Raw genomic sequence first — 14721 nt, 5'->3', positions numbered from 1 at the left:
CTCCACCACACTCCGGGGCAGAGAGTTCCACTGCTGAACAGCTCTCACAGTCAGGAAGTTCTTCCTCATGTTCAGATGGAATCTCCTCTCTTGTAGTTTGAAGCCATTGTTCCGCGTCCTAGTCTCCAGGGAAGCAGCCAGTTTGGCCAAATGTCATGAAGTCCAAACAAAGAACCAAAGAGGCCTAAGCTTCAAGTGAAGCCTCATCTGCACTGCTTGAAGGTGCATTGCAGTTGAATGGCTGTGGCAGAGAAGGCCCAAAACCATGTAAAACTACAACTCTCCCGATCCCATAGCATTGAGCCATGGCTTTTCAAGTGGTGACAAACTGATCTACAGTGTAGATGTGCGGATGCTAAGCTAGGTACAACGGTTCTTCAAGCCCCTGCTTCTTTCCAACTCTGGCTGAAACCCAGTTGTTTTTCGCCGCTAAGTGTTGACTCCGCCCTATAGGCTAAGTGTTGCCTATTAACTAACTAACGTTTAGTTAGTTAATAATTGTTCATCTATTGAGTACAAGGTGAACCAGCGCTATTGATTCGAGATAAGATTGTGCAGCTTTCGCTGAGGTAAGGCCTCTGAAAACTGAAAGGACAAGGCAACTTGTTGTTAAACCAATGGTGGGAATTATGGGTGATTCTTCTGGGTAGGGCCAATGGGAGTTGCAGTTCATCAAGTTCCAATTGATTTGAGTGGTTGTCTTGGTTGGGACTGATAACTCTTTATCAGGCATTGAGATCGAAAGTAACTCCCCCCATCCCCTCGGACTCTGTAAAATATGGTTCAAAATCAGGGAATTCATAGTTTTGCCAAGGACACCAGGCTGGAATCCTCTCATAATCCTCTATCTCCCCCATGTGGGAACCTAAGGCTTTTTCTATGGCCCTATGGCCCAACTAATGGACTTCCCATGAACTTTATAGGAACTTTTATAAACTCTTGCCAAACTTTATGGACTTTAATGGACTTTGAGGGGCTGACGTGACTTTCACTTAGACCCTGCCCCATTTCCCCATCCCCTATGTGTATGGATGTATGTTTATATGAAAATATGAAGGAAAAAGCCACTGTTTCATAAAACCAGCAACTCTCATGGCTCAGAAAGTCCTTCACGACTCCTGAGCTGGTTTTATTTATTTGTCGTGTCAGGAGCGACCTGAGAAACTACAAGTCGCTCCTGTTGTGAGAGAATTGGCCGTCTGCAAGGACATTGCCCAGGGGACGCCCGAATTATTTGATGTTTTTATCATCCTTGTGGGAGGCTTCTCTCATGTCCCCGCATGAGGAGCTGGAGCTGATAGAGGGAGCTCATCCGCCTCTCCCTGGATTCGAACCTATGACCTGTCGGTCTTCAGTCCTGCCGGCACAGAGCTTTTATTTATTTATTTATTTACTAGCTGTGCCCTGCCACGCGTTGCTGTGGCCTTTAGTAAGAGTTTTGAATTCTCTGCCTGGCCTCTCTTCCTTCCTTCCCTCGCTCTCTTTCCCTCTCTCTCACACACACACTCCTTCCTTTCCCCTCTTTCTCTCTTTCCCCCTTTCTCTCTCTCACACTCCTTCCTTTCCCCTCTTTCTCTCTCTCTCTCCCTCTTTCTCTCTCTCTCACTCCTTCCTTTCCCCTCTTTCTCTCTCTTTCCCTCTTTCTCTCTCTCTCACTCCTTCCTTTCCCCTCTTTGTCTCTCTCTTTCCCTCTTTCTCTCTCACACTCCTTCCTTTCCCCTCTTTCTCTCTCTCTTTCCCTCTTTCTCTCTCTCACACTCCTTCCTTTCCCCTCTTTCTCTCTCTCTTTCCCTCTTTCTCTCTCTCACACTCCTTCCTTTCCCCTCTTTCTCTCTCTCTTTCCCTCTTTCTCTCTCTCTCACACTCCTTCCTTTCCCCTCTTTCTCTCTCTCTTTCCCTCTTTCTCTCTCTCTCACACTCCTTCCTTTCCCCTCTTTTCCTCTCTCTTTCTGTCTCTGGCATCCCTCCTTCCTCCCCCTTCTTTATGCTTGTGTGTAAACTTGAGTATTTTGGCCATAGTTGGCCATAGGGGTTCAGTGTGGCATGTTTGCCCTAATTCTGTCATTGGTGGGGTTCACGATGCTCTTTGAGTGTTGGTGAACTGTGAATTCCAGTGACTACAACTCCCAAATGTCAAGGTCTATTTTCCCCAAACTTCATCTGTGTTCATATTTGGGCGTATTGAATGCTTATGCTAAGTTTGGTCCGGATCCATCATTGTTTGAGTCCACAGTGCTGTCTGGATGTAGGTGAACTACAACTCCCAAACTCAAGGTCAATGCCCTCCAATCTTTTCCAGTGCTTTCTGTTGGTCATGGGAGTTCTGTGTGCCAAGTTTGGTTCATTTCCATCATTGGTGGAGTCCAGAATGCTCTTTGATTGTAGGTGAACTGTAAATCCCAGGAACTACATCTCGCAAATGACAAAATCATAATTGTTTGAGTGATGGTCACTCCTTCTGTTGTGAGACGTTGTGTTGTGTTGTGGAGCCTCCCCTTCCTCTCCCCCCCCCCCGCCTTTCCCTTCCCTTCCCTTCCCAGCACTCGCCTCTTTTGCTGTTCTTCCGTCGTCCCTCCCTCTGGCCGGAGTCGTCCAAAAAGGCAAGAAGGAAGCGGGCGGCAGGGGCGCGGCTTAGGCAACAGAGGCTTTGTGCGGGGCCTAGCTTTGCACGAAGCCTCTCTCGCCTAGAGGGGAGGGGAGGAAGAAGGAGGGGGAGGAGGTGAGATTGGGGAAGAAGAAGGAGGAGGTAAGAAGGAGAAGGGAGGGGTGGTGAGTTAGCGGCGTGTGTGTTTGTGTGGAAGGCAGGGGGGTTTGTTACCGGCGTTTGGTTGTGTTGCGGAGAAGGGAGGGGGTGTGCGTTAGCGGCGTGTGTGTTTGTGTGTTGCAGGGAAGGGAGGGGTGGTGAGTTAGCGGCGTGTGTGTTTGTGTGGAAGGCAGGGGGGTTTGTTACCGGCGTTTGGTTGTGTTGCGGGGAAGGGATGGTGTGTGTGTTAGCGGCGTGTGTGTTTGTGTGTTGCAGGGAAGGCAGGGGGGTTTGTTACCGCCGTTTGGTTGTGTTGCGGGGAAGGGAGGGGGTGTGTGTTAGGGGCGTGTGTGTTTGTGTGTTGTAGGGAAGGGAGGGGTGGTGAGTTAGCGGCGTGTGTGTTTGTGTAGAAGGCAGGGGGGTTTGTTACCGGCGTTTGGTTGTGTTGCGGGGAAGGGAGGAGGTGTGCGTTAGCGGCGTGTGTGTTTGTGTGTTGCGGGGAAGGGAGGTGTGGTGAGTTAGCGGGGGGAGGGGTTGTTACCGGCGTTTGGTTGTGTTGCGGGGAAGGGAGGGGGTGTGTTTTACCAGAGCTGCGTTGGAGGAGGGAAGGAGTGTTTCAGGGCCGGAAGGGGTGGGAGGAAGTTGCGATGCGTGTGTGTGTGTTTGTGGCGGCGACGTGTTCGTGCTGGGCGAGGGAGGGAGGGAAGTGCCGTTCGGCCGTTCGGCCATGTGTGCGCGCGCGCTGGGGACTTTGCGGCAGTGCGCATGCTCAGTTGTTTTGCCACTTTGTGAGTGTGTTGTTGTGTTGTTTGTAATTGTGAGTGGATTAGTTTGTACCGAGTGGGTTGTCCTAGGGCCATGGCAATTTTGGTGCAGTTTCGTTGGGGGGGTTTAGAGTTTACCTGTCCGGTTGAACCAACCTAACAGATTTATATATATAGATTTATTTACTTTGCTTATATACCGCTGTATCACAAGCCTGAAGGCGACTCACAGCGGTTCACAAACAGTAAAAACAGTAGAAACAGCAGTGGTTCCATACAACATATAACAATTGACTTAACACATTATCCATAAATTACCAATAAGCAATTACAATGCACAATTATTACGAAAAACAACCGTACCCAATCTTCTCATCATCCAAGCGTAGTCCAGGTTCGTCGTCCATTGTTCCATTCCTATATTCCATTACCAGATTGCACTAAATTACTCAAACGCCTGCACAAACATCCAGGTCTTCACCTTTTTGCGGAATACCATTAGAGATGGTGCTAGTCTAATGTCCATAGGAAGGGTGTTCCACAGCCGAGGAGCCACCACCGAGAAGGCCCTATCTCTCGTCCCCGCCAGCCGAGCTTGAGAAGCAGGCGGGATCGAGAGCAGGGTCTCCCCGGAAGATCTCAAAGTCCTGGTGGGTTCATAGGCAGAGATGCGGTCAGATAGGTAGCTTGGGCCAGAACCGTTTAGGGCTTTAAAGGCCAACGCCAGCACTTTGAATTCAGCCCGGTAGCAGATCGGTAGCCAGTGGAGTTGGCGCAACAGGGGGGTTGTATGCTCCCTGCGCTCCGCTCCTGTTAAAATCATGGCTGCCGAGCGTTGGACTAGTTGGAGCTTCCGAGCTGTCTTCAAAGGCAACCCCACATAGAGAGCGTTGCAGTAGTCTAAACGGGATGTAACCAGAGCGTGGACTACCGTGACCAAGTCAGACTTCCCAAGGTACGGGCGCAGCTGGCGCACAAGCTTTAGCTGTGCAAATGCTCCCCTGGTCACCGCCAAAACCTGGGGTTCCAGGCTCAGCGATGAGTCCAGGGTCACACCCAAGCTGCGAACCTGCGTCTTCAGGGGGAGTGTGGCCCCATCCAACACAGGCTGTAACCCTATGCCCTGTTCGGCCTTGCGACTGACCAGGAGGACCTCTGTCTTGTCTGGATTCAATTTCAATTTGTTCGCCCTCATCCAGACCGTCACAGCGGCCAAGCACCGGTTCAGGACCTGGACAGCCTCCTTAGTAGCAGGTGGAAAGGAGTGACAGAGTTGGACATCATCCGCGTACAGATGACACCGTACCCCGAAACTCCGGATGATCTCACCCAGCGGCTTCATGTAGATGTTAAACAACATGGGAGACAATATTGAGCCCTGAGGAACCCCACAAGACAATGGTTGTGGGGTTGAACAGGTGTCCCCCAACAACACCTTCTGAGATTGACCCTCCAGGAATGACCGGAGCCACTGCAAAACAGTACCTCCAAGACCCATCCCCGCGAGGCGTCCCAGAAGGATACCGTGGTCGACGGTATCGAAGGCCGCTGAGAGGTCCAGCAGCACCAACAGGGACACACTCCCCCTGTCGAGCTCCCGGCGCAGATCATCCACTAAGGCGACCAAGGCTGTCTCGGTACCATGTCCCAGCCTAAAGCCAGACTGTGCCGGGTCTAGATAATCCGTGTCTACCAAGAATACCTGGAGTTGTGAGGCCACCACACGTTCCAAGACTTTGCCCAAGAAGGGGAGATTGGAAACTGGCCGATAGTTGTCAAATTTAGTGGGGTCCAGTGATGGTTACCCACTGCGCCACCGGGGGCTCCTGAGCTGGTAATCCCTTAACACAAAGTTTCACCAAGCCCACTTGCATGGACAATAAGAATAAATGGCTCTTATAAACCAGATCTCGGAGGGCAAAAGGCTAGTCCATCTGGAGAGATAAGACCTATGGGCAACTGAATCGCCCAACACAAAGGGTGTCTTCCTGTCTGCAAGGAACTAGGATTTCACCACAGCTTCTTCTCATTGTGTCAACCCAACTGGCCAAAACCAGCCTCAAACTTCATGAATGAATCCCATACCCAGGATGGAAGGACAAAAAAAGATCTAGCCCCTGACAAAAATGTATTCTCAAAAGACTTAAGCAATAATCCTGGCCAGCTTGAGGGCTTAAAGCTATCACTGACCACTTGGACAAACATTAGTCATTTTTATCCTGTCATCTTTTCGTTCCTTTCATTGCTTCCCTGTTGCCACCTCCCTTCCACCTCATTGGCTGAGCGGCCAAAGCAGGGCTCAGGCCACCATTGGCTCTCGTGCTGGATTGCTGACATAACAGTCAATCATAACAATGCCAGCTTGGGGGGAGGGGGAGGGGTGGGCATCAAGCCTCTGTTTAAAAACATTCCAAAGAAGGAGCCTCCACCACGTTCCAGGGCAGAGAGTTCCACTGCTGAACGGCTCTCACAGTCAGGAAGTTCTTCCTCATGTTCAGATGGAATCTCCTTTCTTGTAGTTTCAAGCCATTGTTCCACGTCCTAGTCTCCAAGGAAGCGGAAAACAAGCTTGCTCCCTCCTCCCTGTGGCTTCCTCTCACATATTTATACATGGCTATCATATCTCCTCTCAGCCTTCTCTTCTTCAGGCTAAACATGCCCAGCTCCTTAAGCCGCTCCTCATAGGACTTGTTTTCCAGGCCCTTGATCAGTTTAGTCACCCTCCTCTGGACACATTCCAGCTTGTCAATATCTCTCTTTAATTGTGGTGCCCAGAATTGGACACAATATTCCAGGTGTGGTCTAACCAAAGCAAAATAGAGGGGTAGCATTACTTCCCTGGACCTAGACACTATGCTCCTATTGATGCAGGCCAAAATCCCATTGGCTTTTTTTGCCGCCACATCACATTGTTGGCTCATGTTTAACTTGTTGTCCACGAGGACTCCAAGATCTTTTTCACACGTACTGCTCTCGAGCCAGGCGTCCCCCATCTTTGCATTTCGTTTTTTCTGCCTAAGTGGAGTATCTTGCATTTGTCCCTGTTGAAGTTCATTTTGTTAGTTTTGGCCCATCTCTATAATCTGTCAAGATCGTTTTGAATCCTGCTCCTGTCCTCTGGAGTATTGGCTATCCCTCCCAATTTGGTGTAGTCTGCAAACTTGTTGATCATGCCTTCTAGCCCTTCATCTAAGTCATTAATAAAGATGTTGAACAGGACCGGGCCCAGGACGGAACCTTGTGGCACTCCGCTCGTCACTTCTTTCCAGGATGAAGAGCACCCTCTGGGTTCATCCACTTCACCAATTACTGATCCACCTCACCGTAGTTTTTCCTAGCCCATACTGGACTAGTTTGCCAGAAGGTCATGGGGGACCTTGTCGAAGGCCTTACTGAAATCCAGGTATGCTACATCCGCAGCATTCCCCGCATTTACCCAGCTTGTAACTCTATCGAAAAAAGAGATCAGATTAGTGAGATTTATTCTGTAATATTGGCATCTCTTTCTAATCAGGAAACCCTCAATGGCTTGGGCCTATCCATAGCCATTCTAAATTGCTCGACAACAGTATGAGCCAGCTTGGGTCCTCCAGGTGTTTTGGACTTCAACTCCCACAATTCTTAACAGCCTCAGGCCCCTTCCTCTATATCCATGTCAGCAACACTGACACTGAAAAAAACAAAACTCCAAAGGGAATTTGTAGCACCGGAAAGAACAATACAGCCTTATTTGGCATAAGCACATGACTGACCAAATGTATTATTAGTATTAAAGTACATTAAGTCCCTTGTTTTGTTTAGTTTTGTTTGCCAGAGACTAACATAGCTAGCTAGCTAACATCACGAGATGACATGACTCATTGAGAAGGACAATAATGTTAAGTGAAGTTAGGAAAAAGAGGAAACAACATCACAAAAGCCACAACTCTTGAATGCTCAGGACCTGCATAAATCAGAACCACCGCAAATCAGCATTGATTTGATGGCAGATAACAACAGAAAGCAATACGGAAACATCTACAGTGGTGGTTCTGTTAATTAGTAGCGAGGAAAATACTTGTCAACAAAGAGCCAATATAAAGATGATTTTTTTTCATGTCAAGAGCAACTTGAGAAACTGCAAGTCGCTTCTGGTGTGAGAGAATTGCCGTCTGCAAGGATGTTGCCCAGGGGACGCCCGGATGTTTTGATGTTTTACCATTCTTGTGGGAGGCTTCTCTCAGGTCCCTGCATGGGGAGCTGGAGCTTCCTCCCGAAAGAATTAAAAATGGTCTCCTCTCTCCTCTCCTTTCAAAAGCTACCAAAGACACATCTATGTAGATTAGCCCATGGAGAGGAGGAAGATTAAGTGTCTGTTTGGCCTTCTGGACACGTTGGGAGGGGGTGGGGTGACCCTTATGTTTAGCGGAGCCATCCAAGGCTCAGAAGATGCAGGAAATAATTGATACCTTGGTTACTAGCGTGGAGACTTTGGAAGCATTCCTTTCTTTGGAATTCTACAACTCTCAGATCCCTATAGTTTTACAAAGCAGCTTTTCCAAGCTCTGCTATCACTTCTGAAGTTCACCCCACCCTGTTTTGGCTAAAAGAAAGAAGTAAGTAACAAGGATGAAGAGGAAAAGAGAAAATAAAAATAGCATTTTAAACTTGCTGTCTCATTTTGTTTGGAGAAGATAAAACGTGTACTACTAACGGATATTTTCATTGCTCACTGCTTGTTACTCACACACACGCAAACTAAGAGACAACACATTTTCTTATTTGGACATACTTGACTAAAGTATTCCTAGACCATGGTGAAATGAGAGGATTTTTCCCCCTTTTTCCTTGCATAGGCATAAGAATGAAGACAAAGCTTTGGATATATCATGACTAGAAAAGGAAGCGATGCTCAGTAAAAAATAGAAGGTATTAGGAAGAAAGGAAGACATCATTACAGGTAGATTGACTCAACCAGAGAAGTTACAATTCCAAATTTGCAAACTTAAGCAGGACTATGAGGAGCCCCCAGTGGGTTAAACTGCTGAGCTGCTGAACTTGCTGACCGGCGGTTTGAATCCGGGGAGTGGAGTGAGCTCCCGCTGTTAGCCCCAGCTTCTGCCAACCTAACAGTTCAAAAACATGCAAATGTGAGTAGGTACCGCTCCAGCGGGAAGGCAACTGCACTCCACGCAGTCACGCTGGCCACATGACCTTGGAGGTGTCTACAGACAATGGCGGCTCTTTGGCTTAGAAATGGAGATGAGCACCAACCGCCAGAGTTGGACATGACTGGACTTAATGTTAGGGGAAGATCTTTACCTTTACATAAGCAGGATTGTTGATGACACTAGAGGTGCATCTACACTGCAGAATTAAGCAGTTTGACACCACTTTGACTGTCATGGCTCAATGCTATGGAATCCTAGAAGCTGTAGTTCAGTGGTACACCAGCCCTCTTTGGCACAGAAGACTGAAGACCTTGTTATCAACAGTCCCGCCTAGGTTTTGCAAATTCAGGGTTGTGACTTCTCTGGTCGAAGTTCCTTAAAATCAGCAGTGTGATATTGTTTTCCCACCAACAGAGCCTCTTTATATTTCCTTTGTACATCTGTAAATAAACTAATATTGCAAAATGCATGGAATTGCATTTGAATTTCACAAAAGGGACTTCTGCATTTTGAAAACTGCATTATATGCCAGTGTAGATGGGGCTTGAGAAGAAGCTGGTTTTAAAGAACTTGGTCAAGGTTCCTTAAAATCAGCAGAGTAATATTATTTTTCCACCAAGAGAGTTTCTTTATGTTCCCATTGTTACTTTTGTAAATAAATGAATATTGCAAAATGCACGAAACTGCATTTGGATTTCACAAAACTGACTTCATAAAAAGCTACCCAGGCACTTCTAGCCACTCCAAGAAACAATGGAATGCTGATAAATAAATTCCTTGCAAAGTATTGTTTTCCCTTTTTGCTCACTGTTTGAGTTATGGGTGCCAAATGATCAGACAAAAGATATCTTTGTGTACAATCTGCTAGTGACATGACCTTGAACCAGAATGACCACATACTTTGGGGTGGATTGAAGGAGACCTTTGCCTCTCCCTGGTCAGACCTTGACTGTCTTATCTAGATTGAGGCATTAGGACACATGTTCTGCCACTGGCCGGATATGCAAGAACACTAGCCATGGGGCTAAGTGGAGGGTGAGGCGGAAACATATCTTTCCCTTCTATCCAATGGGGAGAAATGGGAATAGGAAAGGCTAATCTAGTCTTGACTTCTTCATCAGCAGTCCTCCAGATGTGTTGATTTACAATCCCCATCCAACATGGTCAATGGCTATACGGTTGGAGACGTTGAAACCCTTTTAGAGAAAGGCCAAAATGCATCCAATCCTCCACATTTGATAGGGTTAGGGGCACTGGAGCCCCATAAAAGTGGAAAATAAAGTTATGTTTTATTATCTGAGGGACCTTCTACAGTGCCATATAATCCATATTATAATCCCTTAACGGTTCTGGCTCTGTTTACCTGTCTGAATGTATCTCCCGCTACAAACCACCTAGGACCTTAAGATTGTCTGGGGAAGCCCTGCTCGCTGTCCCCTCACCATCGCAATCGCGGTTGGTGGGGACAAGAGACAGGGCCTTCTCTGTGGTGGCCCCTTGGCTATGGAATTACCAAGTGAAATCAGATCCGCTCCTTCCATCCTGACCTTCCAGAAAAAGGTGAAATCCTGGCTGTGGGATCAGGCCTTTGCAGACTAGACCGACATGATGGTAGAGCTATGGTTTAATGGACTTGAATGGACTGTGTGTAGGACAATGATTTAATTCTGGTGATTGTTCTAATGTTTTACTGTTTTTATGAAGTTTTTATAATGTTTTATATTGTATATTTATGCTTTTGTTGTCCGCCACTCTGAGTCCCTCTGCGGAGATCGAGATAGGACGGGATATAAATGTCTGAAATAAATAATAAATAAATTTTCAAAGCAGATAATCCACATTATCTGCTTTGAACCTGATTATATGAGTCTGCATGGCCATATCATCCAATCAAAGCAGATAAGAGGCCCAGGTCTTCCAGCATAATTCTATGGTCAACTTCTGCTGGAAGCTGAGCACAGAATTGTATTGGAGGATCTTGAGATTTCAACACACAATCACTGAGGTTGTTTTTGAGAATGATAGGAATCAGATTTCCCAGTCATTAAAAATATAATTATTTAAAACGAACATAGATAGTTATGCCTAACTTATTATTGGAGCTGCAGTGCTGGTGACGGGTTTAACTCTCTTGAAAACCCATGATGTTTTCCAGAGCTTGGTTTCTGCCTCTTCCAAAGTGCTAACAGCGAAGCAGAAAATTATACGATACATGTTCCCTGCTGTAAAGAGAACAACTCCAAGGGGAGGATTTAGAGAAAGAACACTGTTTTGGAGATTAGTGGTTCACACCCACCCTCTTGATGCTCCTTTGCTAAAAATGGAACTCTACACAAAAATACTCAACTTTAACAACATTAGCTCTTCTTCTTCTTCTTTTTCTTTTTTTTTTTGCATCATTTCTGAGAAGTCTAGTAACTGGCAGTCAATTCTAGTTTTCTCTGAAATAAAAAAAAAACCTTATTTACCACCTCTTAGAGGTGGGCCACCTCCAAGTGTCTTTTGGATTATATTATCTCTTTACTTCAAGACCTGCATCTACACGGTCAAGATAATGCAATTTGACACTACTTGGACTGCTGTGGAATCATACGAGTTGTAGTTTGGTGAAGCCTCAGCACATAAAAAGCCCAAGATTTCCCTTTGAAATTAAGTCTATTCAAGTCTGACTTTGGGGGGTGGTGCTAATTTGCATTTCTAAGCCGAAGAGCCAGTGTTGTCCATAGACATCTCCCAAGGTCATGTGGCCAGCATGACTGCATGGAGCACTGTTACCTTGCCGCTGGAGCAGTACTTATTGATCTACTCACATTTATATGTTTTTGAACTACTAGATTGGCAGAAGCTGGGGCTAACAATGGGAGCTCACTCCGACCCGTAGATTCAAACCACGGACCTTCCGGTCAGCAAGTTCAGCAGCTCAGCAGTTTAATCCCCTATGTCACCACAGCCCTAGTCTCAACATGCTTTGGCAGAAAAGGCTGAAGACCTTCTAAAACTACAACTTTCGAGGTTCCATAGCACTGAGCCATGGCACTTTAAGTGATGTCAAACTGCATTAATTCTACAATGCAGATGCACCAAGTTGCCCACCCTTGACTTAAGACATTCCTTGCTTCTGACAGAACCAACTGAACACGTACAGTAGGTTACTGAGTAATTTTGTTGACATTGTGACACATTTCAAGGAACACTGGCGGGAAAAATACCATCTTGGTCATCTCAGAACATAATATTGACTCAGCCTCTCCTCGTGACTCCATCTGTTTGTGTCTCTTGGGCTCAGTCCAAACCATATGGATTTAAGTCAGTCGAAAATATAAAAGTGAAGGGGGCCCTTTCTAGGGAAAACATTACATCCAAAAGAAATTGGGAATAGGTGAACAAAAATACAAGCAGGTGTATTACTAGAGGACGAGATGGGTTTTTTTCTCTTTTGAATGTCACTAAAATAAATGCTAGTTTCCCAAAGTTAAAAAAAAAAAGAGTACAAAAAGGTGAAGAACAGCAATTTCTTGGAGTACAATTAACCCTCCCCATACATATGGATGTAGCACAATGAAGGATACTACTCCCCCATGTATAAATATGTGAGAGGAAGCCACAGGGAGGAGGGAGCAAGCTTGTTTTCTGCTTCCTTGGAGACTAGGACGCGGAACAATGGCTTCAAACTACAAGAGAGGAGATTCCATCTGAACATTAGGAAGAACTTCCTGACTGTGAGAGCCGTTCAGCAGTGGAACTCTCTGCCCCGGAGTGTGGTGGAGGCTCCTTCTTTGGAAGCTTTTAAGCAGAGGCTGGATGGCCATTTGTCAGGGGTGATTTGAATGCAATATTCCTGCTTCTTGGCAGGGGGTTGGACTGGATGGCCCATGAGGTCTCTTCCAACTCTTTGATTCTATGATTCTATACTTGGTCCTTCAGATATAGTTGGATTGCAACTCCCAGCAAATGTCATTCCAAGGATGCTGGGATTTGCATCCAACATCATCTGGAGAGCCACTCGATTCCCTCCCTGGTGTACAAAGATTCAGCCTTCTTCTGAGCAGGTAATACCTAACCTTACCACTCCAAGGCAGATATTTAGTCATATAACCCAGAATATCAAGGTGGAAAATCCACAATACCTGCTTTGAACTGTGTTATCTGAGTCCACACTGCCATATATTCCATTCAAAGCTGTGTGGGGCTGGAAACTGCAGTCTTCCAGATGTTATTTTTACCTCTGTGTGTGCCTTCAAAGTCGCCTATCTACTCATGATGATCCCATTACATTTATAGGGTTATTGGGGTGTATTGCCAGTTCCTTCCTCTGAAATAGAGCCTACAGTCCCTGGTATTTTTTGGAGGCCTCTCGTCCAGTTATGAACCAGGGCTGATCTTACTTAGCTTCCAAGATCAGATGGGACCAGAGAATTGAGAACCTAAATTCTCAAATTTAGGTTGACAATATCTACAATCCCTCACAGTTTCTGACTAGGGCTGGGGAGAGCTGCAGACCTGAAACATCTGGAGACCTTCAAGTGCCCACCCTGACATAGAAGAATCTGCGGTTCTCAAACACTTAGTACAAAAATCATAGGCAGGAGCAGAAGGAAAAAGAAACCTGATAGATCTCATAGCTTGTTTTCATTTTGAACAAATTACTTTGTTTTTGGTTTTTCTGTGACTTCAAATTGTTAATCACACATTGAAACTTTTTGTTTTTGTTAAGCAGCCAACTTCGACTTATGCTGGTCATGGAGTTCCTTGGCAAGACTGGTTCAGAGTGGGTTGATCTTAGCCTTCCCCTTAGGCTGAGAGAGGCCGCGTATACATTGTAGAATTAATGCAGTTTACATCACTTTAACTGCCATGGCTCAATTGCTATGGAAGCATGAGAGCCTTTAGCCATCTCCGTCAAAAAGTGCTGGCATTTCACCAAAATATAAATCCCAGAATTCCATAAGATTGAGCCATGGCCATTAAAGTGGTGTCAAACTACATTAATTTGACAATGTAGGTGCAGCTAGAATATGATTTGTCTAGATTCATTCAAGGGTCCCCTGGTGACACAGCGGGTTAAACCGCGGAGCTGCTAAACTTGCTGACTACAAGGTTGGCAGTTTGAATCTGAGGTGCGGGATAAGCTCCTGATGTTAGGCCCAGCTTCTGCCAACCTAGCAGTTCAAAACATGCAAGTATGAGTAGATCATCAGATTCTGCGCTCCATGCAATCATGCCGGCCACATGACCTTGGAGTTGTCTATGAACAATGCCAGCTCTTTGGCTTAGAAATGGAGATGAGCGCCACTCCCCAGAGTTGGACACAACTAGACAATGTCAGGGAAAACCTTTACCTTTACTTTAGAGTCATTCAAAGGATTTTCATAATTCAAAGCTGATTTCCTAAAGTCCCAGTGCAACACTCAAACTATAAATGTCACACTGTTTATGTTTCTTGGAAGTGGTTTGCACTGACAGCCCTTGAGCGGGTATAAATTGAGGATCATAAACAATGCAAGTGTAAACAATGCAAGCAGACGTCTGCTCCAAAGTACAGAATAATAGAGTTGGAAGAGACACAGTATAGATTCAGTGAGACTTGCTTTCAACTAGAAATGCATATATCGATTGCAGCCTGAGTGTAAAGAAAAGGAATCTGGAATTTATCATGGGAAGGGGGCTTGGCTCAATGTTTGTTTTTGAACTGGTTGCATCAGACTCTGAGTTTGCCCTGCTGCACCTTTAAGGGGCGGAAAAAGATGATGCAACTGTGGGTGTTGTGGACACATACAAATATATATAGCCAGGCAGACACAGCTAGAGACGAAAACAAGCTCACAGCAGAGTCTGACTGCAAGTTTTATGTGGTTTTTCTCCTTCAACTGACTACAACAGATCCATTCCATAATGTCAGTTTCTTTTGTTCAAGCTGAGAAGCTCCAGCCAACTCCTTTCGAGGTGGAATACTTTGACCAATACGATTACTACAGCCTGACAGACAGATATGGTGGTAAGTATAGTGGGAGAAGGGAGGGATCCCAAAATTGGGGGTATCAACTGATGGGGAGCATGTGCTGTA

General features: G+C 46.0%; 1 protein-coding gene and 1 long non-coding RNA gene across 2 annotated transcripts in view; one reads left to right on the top strand and one right to left on the bottom strand.

The window, feature by feature from the left end:
• The window catches only part of SGF29 (SAGA complex associated factor 29), a 31844-nt gene that overhangs the window by 14373 nt on the left and 2750 nt on the right, over window positions 1–14721 (bottom strand). The gene's annotated exons all lie outside the window — the stretch shown is intronic.
• On the top strand, window positions 1945–9444 carry LOC137097356 (uncharacterized). Its single transcript, XR_010910144.1, has 2 exons — window positions 1945–2746; window positions 8343–9444. It is a non-coding gene; the product is annotated as an uncharacterized lncRNA (long non-coding RNA).

This window comes from Anolis sagrei, chromosome 6 (genome assembly GCF_037176765.1).
Source record: "Anolis sagrei isolate rAnoSag1 chromosome 6, rAnoSag1.mat, whole genome shotgun sequence".
Taxonomy (NCBI): Eukaryota; Metazoa; Chordata; class Lepidosauria; order Squamata; family Dactyloidae; genus Anolis; species Anolis sagrei.
This window is presented reverse-complemented; position numbering and strand designations above follow the sequence as displayed.